The sequence below is a fragment of the Monodelphis domestica genome, chromosome 6 (assembly GCF_027887165.1).
Source record: "Monodelphis domestica isolate mMonDom1 chromosome 6, mMonDom1.pri, whole genome shotgun sequence".
NCBI classification, from domain to species: Eukaryota; Metazoa; Chordata; class Mammalia; order Didelphimorphia; family Didelphidae; genus Monodelphis; species Monodelphis domestica.
Window position 1 is genome coordinate 305,900,946 of NC_077232.1, and position 23,868 is coordinate 305,924,813.

Genomic DNA, 23,868 nt, shown 5'->3' on the forward strand with positions numbered 1-23,868 from the left:
TAAGACAGTATACACCTTTTAAACCTGACGATTTAGAAAAATTCAAGCATAATGTTCCATCATTTTAGGCAGAACCAATATTGGTTATAGAAAAATTAGAGAATATATTCAGAAACTTTGACCCTTCTTGGTTGGATGTGGAAAATTTGTTAGATACATTTCTGACAGAGGGAGAAAAATAATGTCATCTCTCTAGCTAATCAGAAAAGAGGTAAAGGAGCTCACCATTGGCCAACTGTAGATCCACACTGGAACCCCAATGTTGCACAAGATCACACAAGGTCCCAGCAGGAAATTAATGAGACCCCCTCCCACTTTATGGACAGACTTATTGACGTAGGAAATACATATATGGACCTTGATTTGACCAGAGAAAAGGACATTAAACATATACGCAGGCAATTCATTAGGAATTGTTGTTCAGTAGTAAAAGATTACTTTGAAACTAGCTGTCCCAACTGGGAGTCTATGGATCTCGAATAACTGAGGAAAGTAGCAACCTATGTCTATAAGGGTCATACAAAAAAACCTGAGACACACAATACTTCAGTGACAGACTTAAAAAAATAAATTGAAGGAATGATACAGGAACAATTGAAAAATAAGGGAGAGACCATGGCCCCTTTGCAGGAATCCACAGATAAATCTTTTTTTTTTTAAACCCTTACCTTCCATCTTGGAGTCAATAATGTGTATTGGCTCCAAGGCAGAAGAGTGGTAAGGGCTAGGCAATGGGGGTCAAGTGACTTGCCCAGGGTCACACAGCTGGTAGATAAATCATTAACATACCCCTTAATGTGCTCTTTCTGTGGGAAAAGAGGCCACATGCAATATTAGTCTGTAGGAGCTGGCTATGGAAAAATGGAAATAATAACAACTTTAGGAATAATAACTATAGGAACCACAACGCCAATCAAAATAATGACAGTGCTCCAAATGCGGAAAATGATAATACCCAACACAATGCCCAACAACAATATATAATAAGCGGCCTTGACCATGCTACACTCAGAGTGAACACCCCCAACAGTGTGGAGGGTCCCAAAAAACTGCCCAAGCATCTTTATGAAGATGTGAAGGGGGGGTGAGGGCCTTGGAATCAAAGAATGAAACCTTTGATTTTCCAGACCCTGATATTTTAATGCCAATAATCCCTATATATTCTCCCCCAAATAGTAAGGAAGCTCATGTCACTTTAAAGGTAGGAAATTCATACTATGACTGTCTTTTGGACACTGGAGCATGTAGGTCAGTTTTAGTAAGCAAACCAAATGGAAAGTGTGATTCCATTGGCTCCCTAAATGTAGTAGGTATATCAGGAAAACCTTTAAAGGTCCCAAAACTTTCTCCTCACATGGTATGCATGGGACCCCTAACTGTTGAACATTCTTTTCCTTTAATGCCTGAATCCCCCACAAATTTGCTGGGGAGAGATCTACTATGCAAATTACAAGCCACAATAATGTGCGCTCCAGATGGCTCTCCTTAGAAGTGCCCGAGGAATCCTTAAATTTGCTCCTTGTATTTCTCTCAGAGAGCCAGGTGGCAAAGGAACATCCTACCTTTGAAATACCTACAGATATACCAGAGTCTCTTTGGGCCACATCTTCTACTGATGTAGACTTACTTAAATCAGCTGTTCCTGTTCAAATAAAAACTAAGTCCAGCCCACCTCCTTGCATTCCTCAGTATCCTCTCTCCAAGTAGGCAACTGAGTGCATTACCCCAATAATAAACTCATTAATTGAACCGGGAATAATTTTCCCTTGTAAATCTGAATACAACATGCCCATCCTCCCCATTAAAAAACCAAAAAGGGGGCCCAATGACAAACACCTCTATAGATTCGTACAGGATTTGAGGGCTGTGAACAATCACATTATAAAGAGGCACTCTGTAGTTTCCAACATCAATACTGTTATTTCCTCTATTCCTAGCACAACTACATACGTTATAGTAGTGGACTTGTGCTCAATCTTCTTTTCCATACCCATACATGAGAACTCCAGGCATACTTTTGCTTTCACCTGGAATGGCTCCCAATATTCGTGGAATCATTTGCCCTAGGGTTATGTAGAGAGTTCGAGCTTATTTGCACAAATTTTGAGCCAAGATACAGATAATATAAAATTTAAAAACAGCAAATTAATAAAATACATAGATGATCTACTCTTGGCTTCCAAAGATGCAGAAGCATGTCAGGAAGATAGTAAAAACACCTTCATTTGGAATTGCACCAGAGAGGACATAAGATCTTGAAGGATAACGTTCAGTGGTGTATCCCTAAAGTAGAATACTTGGGGTTCACTCTGACAGCTGGTGCCCATTGTATTTCTCCCAAGTGAATTGAGAATATTAAAAAATTGAGTACTGTAAACCTTGAAATTTCTCAGACTTGTGAATATTAAAAATTTCCACATTGAGGAATCCTCCATTGGAACAAATTCCCTACTGGGAAACATTCCCCATTTTGATGTGAGAACTCGCCAGGATCAGAAATGGGAGGACCTCTACTCCACCCATACTTAAGACTGCTTTAGGGGAGAAAACTCCTTGCTAAACAATGAAAGTACTTGGACCCATGCTTATAATAAGGCAAGGAGTTCTTTGAGCCATGCCTGTTTTTTAGAATTGATACAATGAGATGCTAGGTACCTAAAAGGGTCGGTCAAGTTTTCTCTTAATGAGATTAGTTGACTCAGCTGTATTTCCACTGGTTCAGACTTACTGAGGAGATTAGTCGACACAGCAGCATTTTTTCTGGTTCAGACTTACTGAGGAGATTTGTCGACTTAGCAAGAATTCAGAATGGGCTGTCCTTTGGAAAACGTCTACAGTGATTGGTAGATGTAAGGACTTAGGAGAGGTGACATAGGAGAAAAACCTCCTATATAAGAAGCAGAATCTCTTGAGAAAAGGAATCCTTTTGGAGGATCTCTGATGAGGATCGATTGGGAAGAATCTCTTGAGAGAGGCTCTGGAGAAGGGAAGCTCTTGGAGGACAATCTCTAAGGAGGTCTCGCTGGAGCTCCTCTGAGGGGACTCTGTCCCTCTGGAGGCTCTGGAGAGAGGCCCTTTGGAACAGTCTCTGGCTGGAAGGCTCTTTAAGGAGGACTCTGGCTGGAACTCTCTCTGGTGAAGTCATCTGAGATGGAGCTGGCCTGGTGTCACTAGAATCCTTGCTTAGACAGACTTTGTGGTGAGTGTTAAAAGACTGACTGACTGATCTCTCTCTCTTAAGACTCAGGTCTAGGCCATGTTGGCTTAAGGCCCTTCATACTTATTTCCTTTTTCTCTCTTTCTCTCTTTTCTTTAATTCCACATTTATATTAATTAAAATCTCTATAAACCCAGTTGACTTGGGTATTTGAATAATTGGGAATATTTCCCTGGTGACCACCTCATATTTGATTTAAAAACCAAGACACTGTAGTGAAACATATTTTCTGCAGTCAAATTTACTTACCCTCTTTTATATCTATCACAATTTATATCTTCCACTATTTTAATCACTACAGTTTAAGACCTCAACCATTTTAAATCTAACAGTACTACTACCACTAAAAAACAGTTAAGAGCTATTCTGGGAGCAACAGGGTTTTTCAGACAATGGATTCCTTGCTATGGGGAAATTACTAAACCCCTTATAACACTAATAAAGCATTCAGTTCCTGAACCCTTCAAATTAGAGCCTGAACACTTGTCAGCCCTATCAGAGCTAAAGAAGGCTATCCTGTCTGCCCCTGCTCTAGTCATACCAGAATACAAGCCATTTACTTTGTATGTACATGAGTGAAGAGGAGTAGCTTCAGGTGTTTTAACTCAGACTTTGGGGCCTTCTCAGAGCCCAGTTGCTTATTATTCAGCCCAGCTGGACCCAATAGCTTCAGGAGCACCACCATGCCTTAGAGGCTTGGCTGCTACTGCTTTACTGGTGACAAAAACCATTGATCTAGTATTAGGATGCCCATTAACAATTATGTGCCCAATTGAGGTAGAAGCATTGTTGGTACAACAGAGAACACAGACATTTTCTTATCAACAAATTACATGGTATGAAATAAACTTGCTAAACAAAGAAAATATTACTCTAAAATGCTGTACAACCTTTAATCCTGCCACCTTGCTTCCAGATTTACCAACTTCAGGAGAACCATTACACAGTTGTGAAACACTAGTGTCCATGGAAGAAAAGGCTCAGGATGATCTCTTGGACACTCCCTTGAAAAACTCAGACCTGATCTTATTTACTGATGGTTCTTCTTTTATGAGGGATGGCATATGCTACAGTGAAGCTGCTGTAGTCACAGAATTTGCCACTGAGTGGTCAGCTTCACTGCCCTCTAACATTAGCTCTCAAGGGGCAGAACTCATAGCTCTGAAATATGCCTGTATAATTGCCAAGGGTAAAAGGGCAACAATTTATATGGATTCTATATATGCTTTTGGCATTTTTCACTCAGTCCGAATGCTGTGGCTTCAGAGAGGATTTTTAACCTCAGCTGGGAAATCTATAGCTAATGCAGAAATTATTAATAAAGTCCTTTCTGTTCTTCAGCTGCCTGAAACCCTAGTTGTAGTTCATTGCTCTGCCCATACAGGTGGCACTGACCCTGTCTCTAAGGGAAATGATGGAGCATATGCTGCTGCAAAGCTAGCAGCCATAGAAGGTCCTGAATTACTTTTAACATTAACAACCACTGATGACTTAAATTTATCACTTTCCTATAATGAAAAGGGAGTGGAAAAATGGAAACAGAAATTCAAAGCAAAACAGATCAATGGAGTATGGGTGTCACCTGAAGGAAAACCCATGTTCCCTAGAAGTTTCTATCACCAAATTTGCCAATCTGTTCATAATAATGGCCACTTTGGTACCCAGAGCATCGTGGACTCTGTTAAGAGAGTATGGATAGCCCCTGGTATAACTACCATAGCCTCTAAAGTCTGCTCTACCTGCCAGGCATATAACCAACATGCCTTTCATGGAAAAGCCTTTGGTGGGCATCCTCTGGCTTACACACCTTTTGAGTACCTGCAGATAGATTTTATAACAATGCCAAAGGCTGGACAATATAAATTTTGTCTGGTCATAGTAGACCAAGTGATCCAATGGCCAGAAGCATTTCCTACAGCTCAAGCCACAGCAGCTTTTGTTGCTAAGGTGCTTTTAAAAGAAATTATTCCTTGCTTTGGTCTGCCAGCACATATTGATTCTGATAGGGGAAGTCATTTTACTGATTCTGTCCTAAATCAGATATATTCTTGCTTGGGGATAACTCCAAAATTCCATGTTCCATATCATCCCCAGAGTTCAGGCCAAGTTGAGAGGATGAACAAAGAACTTAAAACTATGATTGGCAAATTATGTACTGAGACCCATTTAAAATGGCCTGAAATTCTCCCTCTGGCCCTATTTTATCTTAGAAGCAGGCCTAGAGGAGACTTACACATCTCACCATTTGAGATGCTTTTTGGACATCTGTCTATACAGGCTAAGCCTTTCTCCCTGGCTTATACATCACTGTTAGGGGGAGATACTACTATTGCTTCCTATATACAGGAATTACAGCACAAACTGTACAGTTACATGAATCCAGAGCTGCAGTACAAGCCGGACCACTAGACTTCTCACTTCATGACCTGAACCCAGGAGACAATGTGTATATAAAGAACTTCCAGCATACAGGAGCAGCCCAGCCTTCCTGGGAAGGACTATTCCAAATATTGTTAACTACTCCAACATCTATAAAGGTTGGAAAAAAGGACTCTTGGATTCATTGCTCACATGTAAAGAGAGCATCTTCTATTAAGACTGATTGACTGTATCCTATATATGCATTGGAGATAACTACCCACTGACAAGTGGAACTGTTTTATTTTTTTTTATTTTAATGAATTTTTATTTATTTTGTTAATTTCTTAATTTACATGTAAAATATTTGAACATTCCTTTTTAAAAATTTTGAGTCCCAAATTCTCTCCCTCCTTCTGTCCCTTCCCCTCCTTGAGAAGGTAAGACATTTGATACTGATTGTATATGCAAATCATACAGAAAAGTTTTCCATATTAACCATGTTGCAAAAGAAAATATAGACAAAAATAAACTATAAAAAAACTGGTGCTTCAATTTACATTCAAAGTTCATCAGTTCTCTCTTTGGATGAGGATAGCATTTTTTCATCATGGTTTCTTAGGAATTTAACAAGTATTCATTGAGTAAGCACTTGCTATGTTCTGGGAAACAAAAAGAAAATATAGTTTGGTATCAATATCATCCAATGGATATAAAATAAAATTTTATTGCCCTTAGTGCTGTCTTTATAAATGTTGTTAGAGTCTTTGTGTGCATCATTCTTTTTTTTTTCTCTCTTTTTTTAAAAATATATTTTATTTGATCATTTCCAAGCATTATTCGTTAAAGACATAGATCATTTTCTTTTCCTCCCCCCCACCCCCCATAGCCGACGCGTAAGTCCACTGGGCATTAGATGTTTTCTTGATTTGAACCCATTGCTTTGTTGATAGTATTTGCATTAGAGTGTTCATTTAAAGTCTATCCTCTGTCATGTCCCCTCAACCTCTGTATTCAGGCAGTTGCTTTTTCTCGGTGTTTCCACTCCCATAGTTTATCCTTTGCTTATGAATGGTGTTTTTTTTCTCCTGGATCCCTGAAAGTTGTTCAGGGACATTACACTGCCCCTAATGGAGAAGTCCATTACGTTCGATTATACCACAGTGTATTAGTCTCTGTGTACAATGTTCTCCTGGTTCTGCTCCTCTCGCTCTGCATCACTTCCTGGAGGTTGTTCCAGTCTCCATGGAACTTCTCCACTTTATTATTCCTTTGAGCACAATAGTATTCCATCACCAACATATACCACAGTTTGTTCAGCCATTCCCCAATTGATGGGCATCCCCTCGTTTTCCAGTTTTGGGCCACCACAAAGAGCGCAGCTATGAATATTTTTGTACAAGTCTTTGTGTCCATTATCTCTTTGGGGTACAGACCCAGCAGTGCTATGGCTGGGTCAAAGGGTAGATATTCTTTTGTCGCCCTTTGGGCATAGTTCCAAATTGCCCTCCAGAATGGTTGGATCAGTTCACAACTCCACCAGCAATGAATTAATGTCCCTACTTTGCCACATCCCCTCCAGCATTCATTACTTTCCTTTGCTGTTATGTTAGCCAATCTGCTAGGTGTGAGGTGATACCTCAGAGTTGTTTTGATTTGCATCTCTCTGATTATAAGAGATGTAGAACACTTCTTCATGTGCTTGTTAATAGTTTTGATTTCTTTATCTGAGAACTGCCTGTCCATTTCCCTTGCCCATTTATCAATTGGAGAATGGCTTGATTTTTTGTACAATTGATTTAGCTCATTATAAATATGAGTAATTAAACCTTTGTCAGAGGTTTCTATGAAGATTTTTTCCCAATTTGTTGTTTCCCTTCTGATTTTAGTTATATTGGTTTTGTTTGTACAAAAGCTTTTTAGTTTGATGTAGTCAAAATTATTTATTTTACATTTTGTGATTCTTTCTATATCTTGCTTGGTTTTAAAGCCTTTCCCCTCCCAAAGGTCTGACATGTATACTATTCTGTGTTTACCCAATTTACTTATGGTTTCCTTCTTTATGTTTAAGTCACTCACCCATTTTGAATTTATCTTGGTGTAGGGTGTGAGGTGTTGATCTATTCCTAGTCTCTCCCACACTGTCTTCCAATTTTCCCAGCAGTTTTTATCGAATAGTGGATTTTTGTCCCAAAAGCTGGGATCTTTGGGTTTATCGTATACTGTCTTGCTGAGGTCGTTTTCCCCCAGTCTATTCCACTGATCTTCCTTTCTGTTTCTTAGCCAGTACCAAATTGTTTTGATGACTGCTGCTTTGTAATATAGTTTGAGGTCTGGGACTGCAAGGCCCCCATCATATGTGGTTTTTTTTCATTATTTCCCTGGATATCCTTGATCTTTTGTTCTTCCAAATGAACTTTGTTATGGTTTTTTCTAAATCAGTGAAGAAGTATTTTGGTAGTTCAATGGGTATGGCACTAAATAGATAAATAAGTTTGGGTAGGATGGTCATTTTTATTATATTGGCTCGTCCTATCCATGAGCAGTTAATGTTTTTCCAATTGTTCAAGTCTAGTTTTAGTTGTGTGGCGAGTGTTTTGTAGTTGTGTTCATATAGTTCCTGTGTTTGTCTTGGGAGATAGATTCCTAGGTATTTTATTTTGTCTAAGGTGATTTTGAATGGGATTTCTCTTTCTAGTTCTTGCTGCTGAGCTGTGTTGGAGATATATAGAAAAGCTGATGATTTATGTGGGTTTATTTTGTATCCTGCAACTTTGCTAAAGTTGTTGATTATTTCAATTAGCTTTTTGGTTGAATCTCTAGGATTCTTTAAGTAGACCATCATGTCATCCGCAAAGAGTGATAACTTGGTCTCCTCCTTGCCTATTCTGATGCCTTCAATTTCTTTATCTTCTCTAATTGCTACTGCTAGTGTTTCTAGTACAATGTCAAATAGTAGAGGTGATAATGGGCATCCTTGTTTCACTCCTGATCTTATTGGGAATGCATCTAGTTTATCCCCATTGCAGATGATATTAGCTGTTGGTTTTAGATATATACTGTTTATTATTTTTAGGAATGACCCTTCTATTCCTATGCTTTCTAGTGTTTTTAATAGGAATGGGTGTTGTATTTTATCAAAGGCTTTTTCTGCATCTATTGAGATAATCATGTGGTTCTTGCTAGTTTGCTTGTTGATGTGGTCAATTATGTGGATGGTTTTCCTAATGTTGAACCAGCCCTGCATCCCTGGTATGAATCCTACTTGATCATGGTGAATGATCCTTCTGATCACTTGCTGGAGTCTTTTTGCTAGTATCCTATTTAAGATTTTTGCATCTATATTCATTAGGGAGATTGGTCTATAGTTTTCTTTCTCTGTTTTTGACCTGCCTGGTTTTGGAATCAGTAGCATGTTTGTGTCGTAAAAGGAGTTTGGTAGAACTCCCTCTTTGCTTATTATGTCAAATAGTTTGTATAGTATTGGGGTTAACTGTTCTCTGAATGTTTGATAGAATTCACAGGTGAATCCATCAGGCCCTGGGGATTTTTTCTTAGGAAGTTCTTTGATGGCTTGATGGATTTCAATTTCCGATATGGGATTATTTAAGAATTCTATTTTCTCTTCTGTTAGTCTAGGCAGTTTGTATTTTTGTATATATTCATCCATTTCTCCTAAATTGGTGTATTTATTGCCATATAATTGGGCAAAGTAATTTCTAATGATTGCCTTAATTTCCTCCTCATTGGAGGTGCTGTCCCCCTTTTCATCTTTAATGCTGTGAATTTGCTTTTCTTCCTTCCTTTTTTTAATTAGATTGACCAGTACTTTGTCTATTTTGTTTGTTTTTTCAAAGTACCAGCTTCTTGTCTTATTTATTAAATCAATAGTTCTATCACTTTTGATTTTATTAATTTCTCCCTTAATTTTTAGGATTTCTAATTTGGTTTTCTGCTGGGGGTTTTTAATTTGATCGCTTTCGAGTTTTTTCAATTGCATTTCCAATTGATTGATCTCTGCTCTCCCTTGTTTGTTAATATGAGCTTTCAGGGATATGAATTTGCCTCTGATTACCGCTTTGGCTGCATCCCAAAAGGTTTGAAAGGATGTTTCGCCATTGTCATTTTCCTTGATGAAATTATTAATTGTTTCTATGATTTCTTCTTTAGCTAAACGGTTTTGGAGTATCATATTGTTTAATTTCCAATTGGTTTTAGATTTGGTTTTCCATGTACCATTACTAATCATTATTTTTATTGCCTTGTGATCTGAGAAGGCTGCATTCATTATTTCTGCTTTTTTGCATTTGTGTGCTATGTTTCTGTGACCTAATGTATGGTCAATTTTTGTGAATGTGCCATGTGGTGCTGAGAAGAAGGTGTATTCCTTTTTATCCCTATTTATTTTTCTCCATATGTCTATTAATTCTAATTTTTCTAAGATTTCATTCACTTCTTTTACCTCTTTCTTATTTATTTTTTGATTTGATTTATCTAAATTTGATAATGGTTGGTTTAAGTCTCCCACTAGTATGGTTTTATTGTCTATTTCTTCCTTCAATTCTCCTAGTTTCTCCATTAGAAATTTGGGTGCTATATTATTTGGTGCATACATGTTGATTAATGATATTTCCTCATTGTCTAGAGTCCCTTTTAACAAAATATAATTACCTTCCCTATCCCTTTTGATCAGGTCTATTTTTGCATTGGCTTTATCAGATATCATGATCCTGCCTTCTTTCTATCAGTTGAGGCCCAGAAGGTCTTACTCCATCCTTTAATTCTGACCTTGTGGGTGTCAACCCGCCTCATGTGTGTTTCTTGAAGACAACATATGGTAGGGTTTTGGATTCTAATCCATTCAGCTATTCGTCTACGTTTTATGGGTGAGTTCATCCCATTCACGTTCAAAGTTATGATTGTCATTTGTGGACTCCCTGGCATTTTGATTGCCTTCCCTAATTCTAACCTTTTCTTCTTCGGCTCTACCTTTTAGTCCAGTGATTTACTTTGAATCAGTCCCCCTTGTCCCCTCCCTTGATGTTTCCCTTTTTAGTCCCTCCCTTTTTGTTCCCTCCCCCTCCCCCCTCTCTTTCCCTCCCTTTTTGTTCTCCCTCTCCCCCTCCCCCCCTTGGTTTTCCCTTCTCCTTACCCTTGTTGGGTAAGATAGAATTCAAGATCCCAATGGATCTGGATGTTTTTCCCTCTCAGAGTTGATTTCCCTGAGATTGAGGTTTAAGTAACCTCCCCCCCCTCTCTTCCTCTCCTTCTTATAGGAGTTTTCTTCCCCTCCCCTTCCCCTGTGAATCTTTGTGTGAGAACCATTATTCTATTTGGTCTTTCTTTACCCCCTATTTATACATTACATTTTCCCCACATTTTAGTATACATAGGTTGATATAAATGTAGTCCTTATAGAAGAGAGTTTGAGTAAAAGAAGATAACATTTTTCCCCTTTCCTTAATATTTACCTTTTCAGGTATTCCTTGCTCTTTGATTTTCGGTATCAAACTTTCCACAGAGCTCTGGTCTTTTCTTTGCAAAAAGTTGGAAGTCTTCTATTTTGTTGAATGCCCATACTTTCCCTTGGAAGTATATAGTCAGTTTTGCTGGGTAGCTGATTCTTGGTTGGAGACCCAGCTCTCTTGCCTTTCTGAAGATCATGTTCCATGCCTTACGATCATTCAGCGTAGAACTTGCAAGGTCTTGTGTGACCCTGATTGGCATTCCTTTATATCTAAATTGTCTTTTTCTGGCTTCCTGTAGGATTTTTTCTTTTGTTTGATAGCTTTGGAATTTGGCAATTACATTCCTGGGAGTTGTCTTTTGGGGGTTTAGTGTAGAAGGTGTTCTGTGAGCTCTGTCAGTGGCTGTATTGCCCCCTTGTTCTAGAATCTCTGGGCAATTTTCTTTGATTATATCTTGTATCACCATGTCCAGTTTGGTGTTTATTTCTGGCTTTTCTGGGAGTCCAATTATTCTTAAATTTTCTCTTCTCCCCCTGTTTTCCAGATCTATCACCTTGTCGGTGAGATATTTTATGTTCTCTTCTAATTTCTTGGTGTTTTGGCTTTGCTTTATTAGTTCTTGCTTTAAAGCCTGGTTTTCTTTTACAGTTTGGTCAAACTGGTTTTGTAGATGCGTGAATTTCTTTTGCATCATTTCCCACTTTTCCTCCCAGAGGGCTTCCATCTTTTTGGTCCTTTCTGATTCAAATTCTTCATGGGTTTGTGGAGAGTTTCTATTTCCTTTGGAAGATTTTGGAGAATTTTCTTGTATATCTTCTTCTATCTGCTCTGTATTTTGTATTTTGGCTCCATAGAATGTGTCCAGAGTCGCCCCTTTCTTCTTATTTTTTCTTGGTATTTTGGGGCTTCTGTGCTTCTGTGGAGTTTGTCATCTCTGAACGTGGAGGATTGGCTTTTCTTGTCTTTGTCTGGTGATCAGAGGCTTTAGTCCTGGGCAGATGTTGGTTCTATGAGCGTTCCCTGGGTTAAACTGAATATGCCTCACTGGAACTGGAATGGAAGGGTCGGACCACGAGGCCACACTCTCCCCCTGGCTCGATTTCCGGAAGTTGCCTTCAGAATCCCTGGCCGTGAGGCTGTTTCGTCGGCCTGCGGGGGGATGGGCTGCCGCTTCCCCAAGCTCCGAGAGCACAGACTTTCACTGAGACTTGGATAGCAGGATCCAGCCCGTGAGGCTGTCTTGCCCGCCCTGAGGGTTGCTGTTGTTTTGACCAGCTCTCTGCAGCGGAGGCCCCAGGCAGTAACTTTCACCCGGACTGGGACTTGGGTAGAAGACCCTGAGGGTTGTTGTTCCTCAGACCCTGCTCTCTGAGCCCGGCGCGGCTGCCGCTTCCGGGAGCCTTGGACTCTGCGCTCCTACCCCTGAGGTCCGAGGGATCTCGGGTTCTGGCTTTTAAGGGGAGCCGTACCTTTTGAACCGGGTCCAGGTCCAGGAGGAGGGTTCCCAGGGTCTGTGCTGTTGATCGTTTTGAATTTCGGCGCCTTAGGAGCTTCTAGTTTGAGATCGGTCGGGAAGGGTTTTCCGGAGATCTGAACTTCAGCTTTCTCTAAGCCGCCATCTTAACCGGAAGTCCGTCTATTTTTTTTAACTTATTGAATTCCTGAATTTATTTTATTCCTTTTTCTCTTTTCCTTATTTTGTCCTCATTTCTAGGTACTCAAGGTACATATAATCAATATTAATTTTATTCTACAATAATACTAGTTTAAATATATATGTACTTGCTATATTTTTAATACATATCCAAACAGCTTTAGACTATGGGAACCTGCCATTTATTGATAATTGTTGTGGGACTATGATTAATGTTTGTGTCTGATTTGAGGAATGGGATAAAAAAAAAAGGAGCACAGAGATAACCCGAATATTCCAAAAGAGCTCACAGGTCTAAAAATCAAAAGCCAATCCAGGTAGGATTGATGCACTTCTAAGCCAATACTAAGGACTTGAACCTAGTGTGAGATTCGGGGTTGTGACACTTGACATACTCTAAGATGTAGGCCTTCCTTGTATCCACACTCTTCGTGAAAATACCTACAGACAAGTACCAAAGGTTGGCTGTCATCCTGGATCCCTCCATCGCTGAGAATGAAGGTAAAATCAGATGAAGGAATGACACTTCCCTATAAAAATAAGAATCTGGTCCTTTTTTTTTTCTCTCTCCTCTACTATGGCAACTTCCTGTAGCCTTGGCTGCAAATGGCTAAGTGAAATTTACTGCATTCCATCCTACAGACTTGTGGGATTAGAAATTACTTAACTGGACCCTAATAAAGGGGCCTGTGAAAAAATTTATTCTTGCCTCCTCAAAATTTTGTATACATAGAGTTTTGATATTTTGATACTGATTTTGAATTCTTCTTTAATATAAATATATGTATATATAAAGGATTTATATTTTTTCCCTTAACTTTTCCCATTTTTTTGTTTTTTTTTGTTTTTTTTAAATTTTATTTTCATTTTTGTTTTTGTTTTCCTTTTGAATTAACTCACACCCCTCTACAACTAAACCTGCATCCTCAGCTGGACTCGGTGTATTTTTTTTCACCACTTTCTTCAGGGGGGATTGTATTTTCATAAAATCCAAGATTTAAATTTTGTTTGAGATAGATCTTCAGAGAAGAAGGTTGTTAATTGACTGAATCCAGAGAATGAAGTGTTTGCAGAAAGATATCTAAACCCTTTCACTACAGGAAGATCCAGAATGAACCTTGGGGTGCCGTTGATTTAACATTTTTTTGAATGTATACTCTTATGCCAAAGGGGACTGCCCCCTAATTGGCTTTTGTCAATGCATCCAGCAAAACATTGGTTTGTTGTCTTTCTCTCCCCTCTATTTCCCCTAATCTACAACTATTGTAGTTTTCCTCTTAGTGGTAAAATTTTGTATACACTTGCAGTTAGAATTTTTCAGGGTGCAGGGCACCTATGTTTAGTGATCATTTGGGGAGGCTAGTTCCCCAATCATCATCAGGGGGGATTGTGAATTTTAAAATCTCTATCTTGCTTGGTCTAGCACCAAAAAATTGTGTACACCCACACTACACAGGCATATGTTAGTCAATGACAAATCAGAAATAGCTAACTGCCCACTTGGGCTGTCCTAAGGCAAGCTTGAGTCACCATTGGCACTTGTGAGGCACAGGAAGTGAGGTAGAGAACAGCCTCTGAAATTCACTCACTTCCTGTGGACAGGGCTAGGTGCCAGTTGGTGCTAGGAACTTGAGCAGGGAGGAGGTCCGCAGACAGCTTTCCTTCAGATCGGTCACATGAGTCAAGGACTGGTTCTCCTTTCTACCTTGGTCTTCTCTGGGCCGAAAATTCCCCTGGCTCTGCCAGAAGATTGAGTTACTTTTTTCCCCTCTCTCCTTCTCTCCCTCTCCTTCTTTCCTACTTCCATTGTGATTAAACCACCATAAACTCCATTCTGACTTTAGTGTTTCATTGTAGGAATTTCATAAGTAAATTCCTTGGCAACCATAAATAATATTATACCAATCTTTAAAGGTGATTTTCACAATCACAGTATATAGTATTTTCTTTCTTCTATGTAGTAGGTGCTTCTCAACACAATGTGTACTCCTTGAAGCAAGTTCTTTTTCTTTCTTTCCTCCTTTTCCCCTTTCTATTTTCCATGCAGGATTCTTGCAAAGAGTAAATTCTTAATAAGAGGTTTCTTGATCTGCAATGAGTCAGGAAAGACTGTTGCCTGTGATTTCATTCCCAGTGGAAGCATTTTTTGGAGAGGTGAGGAGTTCAAAGGAACAGAAGGTAGCAGGAAGTGGTGTAGGACCAGAAGAGACAGTGTATTTGAAGCAGGAAGCAGGGAAGAAGATTCCTGATGGGTCCTGATGGGTTCCTGATGGGTGATGGGTCCAAGACCTAACTGCTGTCTATTAATTATCTTTCCTTTACTTTTCTGAGACTCATCTGTTATACAAGAGAAGTAGATTTGTTGATCTCTAAGAATGCTTGTAGTCTTATAGCTTATGATAGTAATACTCAAAGTATATTAGATAGTACCATTAATAATAATAATAATAAGCATATGTAGCATTTATATTGTACTTTAAGTCTTTCAGGGAACATATAAATAACATCTCAGCTGATACAATAACTCTAGGATGTAGGTGCTAGTATTGCTTCCTTTTTACTAATGAGAAAAGTGAGAGAGGAAGACGTTAAGAAACTTGCCTAGAGTCTGAGACCAGATTTGAACTCCAGGTACAGTGATTCATGCACTTCTCTAGTTAGCAGCCTTATGACCTTATTTAGTTCTACCAGCTTTAAAGACTGGTCAAAATCCATGGGGTAATTTTGGATTTAGTGGCAACCTCTTTGACCCGGGTAATCCTCCCATGCTCGGAGTGAGTTGAAGTGGGCATTTGGAGACTACAATGTGAATCATAAAGGATCCCCAAAGATTTTAAGTGCCCATATTTTCCCCATTTCTTTCCATGAACTTAAGGCAACCACATAGACTTCTTAACCTTATTTTGTGTTGTGGATTCCTGTGCCAATCTGGTAAACCCCTTCTAAGCACAGAGCTCTTAAATGCATAAAATAAAATAGATACGAGTGAAAAGCAAAGCAATTATATACACATGTATACATGTATGTACATACTATACATGTGTATGCATGAACATAAAGCTTTATAAACAATGATATATATATATATATATATATATATATATATATATGTGGATGTATATATGTATGGACCTAATGGCCTCCTTTGATCTGGGACCTCTGTTTTCTCATGACAAATAAGACCATATGATTCCTTCCAGTTCTAAATCTATATTCCTACAACCTGAGAAAGAATCAGTACATTTATATATTCATTTAAAACATTTATTATATTGTTATATAAAATATTTATAATAGTCACACATAACATGTCAGCAAATGTTTGTCTAAACACATACATACATAAATTCCACTGACTTCTGGTTAAAAATCCCTACAAAATGAAGTTTCAAAATGAGTATCTCTTCCTAGGGCTGTAAGAACATAGACGTTATGGTCTGTTGAAAGAGATCTTACAGTCTTTTTCATATTGAAAAAAATTGAAGTCCAGGATCATAAGAGGGTTGGAGATCAGAATCCTTATTTTATGTGTGAAGTAACTGAGATGCATAAGAGGAAAAGGCTTTATTCAAATTCACTCAGATGAAAAAGGTCTGAGGCAAGATTTGAACCATGGTGTCTGTGTGTGTATGTATGTATGTGTGTGTGTGTATCTATTTCTGTTTCTGTCTGTTTTTTGCTACATCTCAGTCTCAGTCTCTACTTCCCTGTATAGCTGTGTTTCTTTTTTTATGTGTGTGCTCACACACAAACACACACACACACACACACACACTGAGGAATTCACAGGACACAGATCATTAAGCAGTAGATAACAATAGAAAAAAACAAAAAAACAAAAAACAAAAAAACAAAACATTACTTGTGTATGGCATCTCAGTGGCATCAAACATACACATATAACAAAGGACCCTAGGACTTAAGACTTCCATAGAAGATAACTTTTCAAGGTCCCATCAAGTCTGGCTTCAGGGATGAGACTGCCATTATTAGAAGCCAGGAAATCCAACATTGCAACCAGAGTCTCTTCTATAAAATGGGTATATTAATATTACCTACTTCATAAGATGGTTGTTGTGAAAATCAAATGAAATAATGTAAGAAGAGTACTTAAAACAAACCTTAAAATAATAAATGCTAGCTGTCATTACCATTATCAACATTTTTATTAATTTTGTCATAATTATAAATGTGGTTATGTTGTAAGAATACAATGATCCAAAACTCTTAAGCAAACAATTTTCTCCAGAAATTTTCTCCAGAATTTTCACCTTTGACAACTATAAGAACAACATAAGATGTTTTTGATGTTCCAGGAATTGTTTTTTTTACAAAAGACTTCTGTCTGATATTAGGGATTTTTTGGGGGGAGCCCAGAGAGTACCTTCAACAATAATAAATAGTAATTATGGCGCTGTTCAATATCCTCAAAAGTGGTGATTCACCAGACAAGCCATGTACTTTTCAACACCTTTAATATCAGATATTAATGCATGACTTAGAGTGCATTGATATTGGTGAAATAGAAACTCTATAAATGATAACATCTTATTGAAATCTAGAAGTGGTGGTAAGATGGGTTATTTTCATTCTTCACACACAATCTACTTTCTTATTTCTTTCTATCTATGTATAGTGTAAAGGCTGCCTTTCTCATAGAACTAAAGAATATCAGGCTTTGGAAGACATTTTGGAAGTCATTAGGTTCTCCTCTGCTCCCCCACAAATACATTCAGTTAACAGATATAGAAACTGACATTCTAAGAAGTGGAACAATTGGTCCTAACTCTGAATACTTGTTGATTACATTTTATCTTTCTTAGGATATAGCATCTGGGAAAAAATGGTAAAAAAAACCATCCACTCCAATGAATTACTTCAGTTTTGAGAGTCTCAGAATGAGTACAGGACTTATCTGAGGTCAAACCTCTAATTGATAGCAGAGATAGATTGAGCTCATGGGCTTTCTATCCTTCAGGTCAGTGTCCATTCCAATAGCAATACTTTCTCAGCATCTATTCATTCTTTCATATCCTTTCCAAAACAAAATATACTTTCATGGCTACCATTTGATTATTATCCCTTTTTAAGAATATAAGTCCTTTGAGGGTAGGTGGGGACTCCCACTTTTGTTGCATAAATTAGAAAATAGACATCAAGTTTAATAGATTTTCATTCATTCATTCATTCACCATAACCTATTTTGATTTTGTCTCTCCAGTGCTTAGCTCAGTGCCTAACAAATAATAGACACATAATAAACACTGTCTGGGTGACTTGCATCCTTAACTATTTGGTTTCCATATTTTAATTGCAGTCTTCTCCTAGTCATTTTCATTGACATATGAGAACATTTTAGAGATGGATTATCCCAAATGCTTTACTCATCTTTTCCCCAAAGAAATTTCAGGTTTTATTTTTGTTATTTCATCAATGAGTTTATACCATCCATTCTGACATTTTTTCTCTTTTGGACAAACCATGCTAATCTGAAAGGGCTGTGGTTTTCAATTCAGAATCTTTCCAGTTTGTGTGACCCTGGCCAAGTTGTTTAACCTTAGCCCTTACCTTTCTTTTCCCTTGGAATTTTGTATCAATTACAAGACAGAAGCTAAACATTAAAAAAAAAAAGTGTGATGAATTGAGGTCATGCATATAAAGTGTTTAGCACAGTACCTGGAAAATAGTAGGCACCATATAAATGTGAACTATTATTATCATAGCTATTATCATGTAATTTTCATAGAAAAACCAGAAACTAACAACTAATATTCTAATATTCTGACCTCTCAAGAATCTTTAAATGTGAAGGGCTAAAAGGAGATAACTACTCTCTAGTGGTAGCTCTTCCAATTACATCCTAAAGGTAGGTCCCATAAATAACTAACAAATGATAGCACAAGGGCTGATTGGTCCTAGGCAAAATTTTTTTCTTCTCTCTTTTCACATTCCACACCTAAGTGCTCTCCCTCAAAGAATTCCAACACTGTAGGTTCCCTCCTCACTCTCAGCTATGTTTTTCCCATTGAATTCATTTGACAGGTACTTAATCCTCTCAGTGTCTACTTAGTCACTATTTGACTTGTATAAGGTGATACAACAATAAGGTACTTAATCTTCTTATTGACTAACTAGTAAGATAAAAAATGATAGCTAAAGTGCTAATAGTAAACTTATAGTCAGAAGGTACATCTTGCAAGAATCTGTCTATTTTTAAGGCTGACTGCTTGGCAAGGCAGGCAGGTCTTGTGGCCTTCTTGAATCATACTATATCTATCTTTTATGCAGCACAAGTCCTCCTCCTCCTCCCACTCCCACTCCCACAATTACTAGTACTATAGTACAATTAGTACTACTATTACTACTAAACACAGATCACATTTATACATGTACTCATTACTTCTTCACAATGATTCAAATTCAAATTCATAACAGTACAAATCTATTACTGGCCAACCTCAGGGCAATCTAGTGATTCAGACTCAAGATTAGAATTTAGTGAGACACTCCTGCTATATAAGATACAATAAAAAATAACTATACTATTAGCAAAAGAAGAATAAAAAATATCCCAATATCAAAAAGGAAACTAATTTAAATAAAAGACAATTCCCTTTCACCTTCCCTTTTGGCAATTACCATGATAATCAGCAATACCAACTTAGAAAGGTACTGGTGGGATGTGGATGGGGAGGCTGTAGGACTTTTCTTAAATTCTCCAGTGCCAGTTCTCTTTTGATGGATACATAGTGACTAAAAAAAAAGCAAGGAATTCAAACTTGCATATCAAACCCTATTTCTTCTTTGGCTAACCAAATCTTAAGGAAAGCTTCCCTATTCCTTAAAGGAAAATCAAGCCAGGCTCCACAAAACTGGTGATACTCCAATCATAGATACAACCCATCTCCAACTATCCAATCTTTTGAAAAATGCAATACAAAATTACCAGATAATTTAAAATAATATTGTTAATTTAAAAAAAGCAATTATTGCATGCCTCATTTGTGCAAGGCATTGGGACTTTAGATTAAATATATTATTTTTTTTTTATATTGGCAACTCCAAGTTGAGGAAACTCTTTATCAATTCAAATGACTACTGTTCAGCTATCTCTAGTTTTAGAAATTTGCTTGAGGACTGCTGGGTTTGTACCCCAAAGAGATAATAAGGGAAAAGACTTGTACAAGAATATTCATAGTTGTGCTCTTTGTTGTAGCAAAAAAAACTGGCAAATGAGGGGATGCCCTCCAATTGGGGAATAGCTGAACAAATTGTGGTATATGCTGGTGATGAAATACTATTGTGCTCAAAGGAATAATAAAGTGGAGGAATTCCATGTGAACTGAAATGGCCTCAAAGGATTGATGCAGAGTGAAAGGAGCAGAACCAGGAGAACATTATACACAGAGACTGATATACTGTGGCTCAATCAAATGTAGTGACCTTCTCTACTAGCAACAATGCAGTGATCCAGGACAATTCTGAGGGACTTGTAAGAAAGAATGCTATTCAAATTCAGAGGAGGAACTGTGGAAATAGAAACACAGGAAAAAAAAAAAAAACAACTGCTTGATCACTTGGATTGATGGGGATATGATTGGGGATTGTGAATCTTAAAACTACTCAAACTGTACCTTAGAAGATTTGGTCTAGCTATTCACCATTTTTAACAATGGAGATATTTAATCAGAAATGTATTGGGAACTTTTAAAATTACTCCACCCTACTCAGATAGTGCCTTAGGGGAAGATAAAGTTGTAAACTCCTGATTGAACAATGAAAAGTCCCCAACTCATACCTTATAGTAAAGTCAAAACCTTAATCTAGGTCTATTTTTACATCTTACACTGTTGGTTGACTCACCAACAGTGACCATATAAATGGAAAGCAGTTTGGGTGTCTATCTTCCAGTTGCACCTAAAGTGTCTGTCTTCCAATCTCTCCTCCAGGTCAGAGAGCTCTTCCATCTCCTTGAATCGAATATTGAATTGACTCTCTTCTTCCGGCCTCTGATCCTCTTTTTAAAAGATGTTTTTCTCTTGTGTCACCTCCCCTAAATTTCACATCTACCAATCACAGCAGACACTTTCCTCCAGAACTGCCCACTCTTTAGTTTACACCTTCGTTGATTAGAGTATATCTTTTTTGGCTCCTTAACATCTTTTTTGGTTAGTTCACCTTCTGTAGTTACTTAACACCTTTTTATAGTTAAAATGGGTAGATGTTAAAATACTGAGTTATAACCTTTTGGGGATTAAAATCTAAAATAGATTGTGGATTACAATTCAATCTTCCCAATAAAGGAAGAGCTAAGTAACTTAATTGTTACAATCAGGGGATAGATAAATCCAGTCTTCACAATTCCAAGGCATAAGAGTGACAAGACCTAGGCAACGAGTCACACACCTAGGAACTATCTGTGATCTCATTTTAATCCAGGATGTCTGATCTCCAGGTTTGGCTTTCAATCTACTGAGAGACTAAGAAGTCTCACAATATAGATAATTCTTCATTAAGGCAATGATTTGTTAAGACATACTTTAGGAAGATTATTGTGATAGCTCTATGAAGGTTGAATTGAAGACTGGAGAGATTGGAAATAAATAGGCCACTTGGAAGGGTAAAACAATTGAATAAAGAGAATGAACACAAAAGTATTGGGGAGATAAATGAAGGAGATAAGGCAAGGAAGGAGAAAACCTCTTATTAGGTCACAAGTCATGATTTTAAAAGTTTCCACCATTTTCCTTGCCATCTTATCTTATATTGACTATTTAGATCAAGAAAATTTCCTGGTGGTTCAAGGTTAGAATAAAAGAATCAGAGAATATGAGACTATAAGGGATCTCAAACACTATATCATAATATGGTGATGTTCCTAGAAGTGATTGTACTGTTATTTATTAGTATTTTTGTGCACTTGATTCTATTCTATATGGTTCCAAATTGCTATGATTTTCAAAGAATAATAAAGTTAATTAATCAAATTCCCCCAAACCCCTTAAAGTGGCAAGATGCTATGCCCTGATACCTTCATCAGGTGAGAATACACCTAAATTGTTTTATAGGTGTAAATGAGTCACTCTCACCCTACTTCCTCTGACCAACATAGATTTATATCTTGGAATTATGGCTAGATATAACAAGTAGCCTGTTTGGTTTGGTTGAGCTAATTACCATAGGGTGGTGTGATTTTAAAATATATTGACATGAATTACTTGTTCTATTGCCTTGAATGATTTGGTCTGGAACATTCTCCATGAACATGCAACCACCTCATCTGGAAGCAGAGTCCAAATTTTGTATAGCATTTAATAAGCTCATATTAAAAATGCTTATTCTCTCTATATAGAAATAGGGATTTTTATACAGAGTCTTTGACAAAAAAACATTTTTTTTGCCTTTAGATCACTGTATCCTTCCCCATTTTTCTGACTAGTAGCCTATCCTTTGAGGGTGAGGAAAGAGAAATTTTTCATAAAATTAACCAACATCAGCCAAATTTCACAACATATGGGATGTTCCACTTCCATAGCTCCATACTCAAGGTACCTAGGTGGCTCAGGGAATAGAATTCTGTACCTTATCAGAAAGTCTTGAATTCAAATTTGATCTCATATACTTAATGTTTGTGTAGTCCTGGGTCATTCACTTCATCTCTGTCTTACTCCTTTTCCTCATCTATAAAATGAAGATAACAATAGAACCTGTTTCCCAGGGTTATTGGAGTATAAAATGACTTTTTAAAAGTGCTTCACAAACCTTAAAATGCTTCTAGCTAGTAGAATGATTTTACCATACCCACAGGTCCACATAAAAGAGTGTAATGTGTATTTTCTTATTTCTTCTCCAAGCTACAAGATTATGAATACACACAAATTTTGGTGAACATGGCATCAGTCTATAGATGCAAGACTTGTCCTCTCCTCATCACCCACTGATATAGACTACCTCAAAAGACAAAAAAAACCCAAATTCATAAGAAGAAAGGGACAGTACAATAGGACACAGCAATGAAGCTTTGTGGGATTTGGGCATTTCCACAATGTAAGGGGGTGAAAAAGCTCCCATTAAAATGTGAGCTGATCTACCCTCCCCGACCCCACCTATGGAGCCAGAGTCAGAGCCAGCACGCACCAGAATTAGGGAGTGAATGAGGGACAACTCTAGAGTGAGTAAGGGGCACCTCTAGGTCTTTGGGAACTGACTAAGACCACCAAAGAACTAACCCTGAAAGCAGCTACACCTGAAACCCCAGCAGACTGAAGAGCACAGACCATGGGTGCTCACAGGTATGAATTTTAAAACTACTCCACCCTACTCAGACTGTACATTAGAAGATCTGATTTAGCTATTTCCTAATTAGTAACAACAGAGATATTTGGTCTAAAAGAATCAAATCTTGGGAACTCTACATTTCTCCACCTGACTTAGTTTAACAAGTTCAGGAATGTCTGCACCATACTCAAGGATTAAGTATCTGAGAAGATGGCTTTCAACTGACATGTGCAGAAACAGTGGACAGACCCCTGGGCTGTCCTAAGTCAAAGCTAAGCTAACATTGGTATAGATGAGATGCAGGAAAGTAATGTAAAACCATCTATATTAGGCACATCACTTCCTCTCTTTGGCTTCTTTTCCCAGAGAGACGTATCTGTCTGGCAGCATGCTAAGTGTTCCAACATCTTGGTGTGGTGGCAGCTATTTGTATGGGTTTTGGCAGTGAGTTTTCCCTTCAGCTAATTCAGGTTCAGGCATCTTTGACTGAGCCCTCTTGGAGTTCAAGCTGATTCCTTCCTCTTTTACTTTCCAAACCCTTACCTTCTAGAGTAGTGATTCTCAACCTGTGGGTTGTGACCCCAGCGGGGTTCAAATGACCAAAACACAGGGGTCGCCTAAAGCCATCGGAAAATACATATTTGCAATGGCTTTAGCCGCTGAGAAATTGCGCTACTTTACGACAAGATCTCGGAAAGAATGTAGACCCTGCTGCCCGCACATTGTACTAATATTAGTTACCTATCAGCAGCCCCCCCCACCCCCATGAGGGATGATTGATTTACCCTGTTGCCTGGAGACCGGACTCAAACAGAGACCCAGAGAGAGCACCCGGGCACTGGCTCCAGAGGGGTTAAGAACGAATCCTGGAGCAGATAATTTCTGGAGTGGAT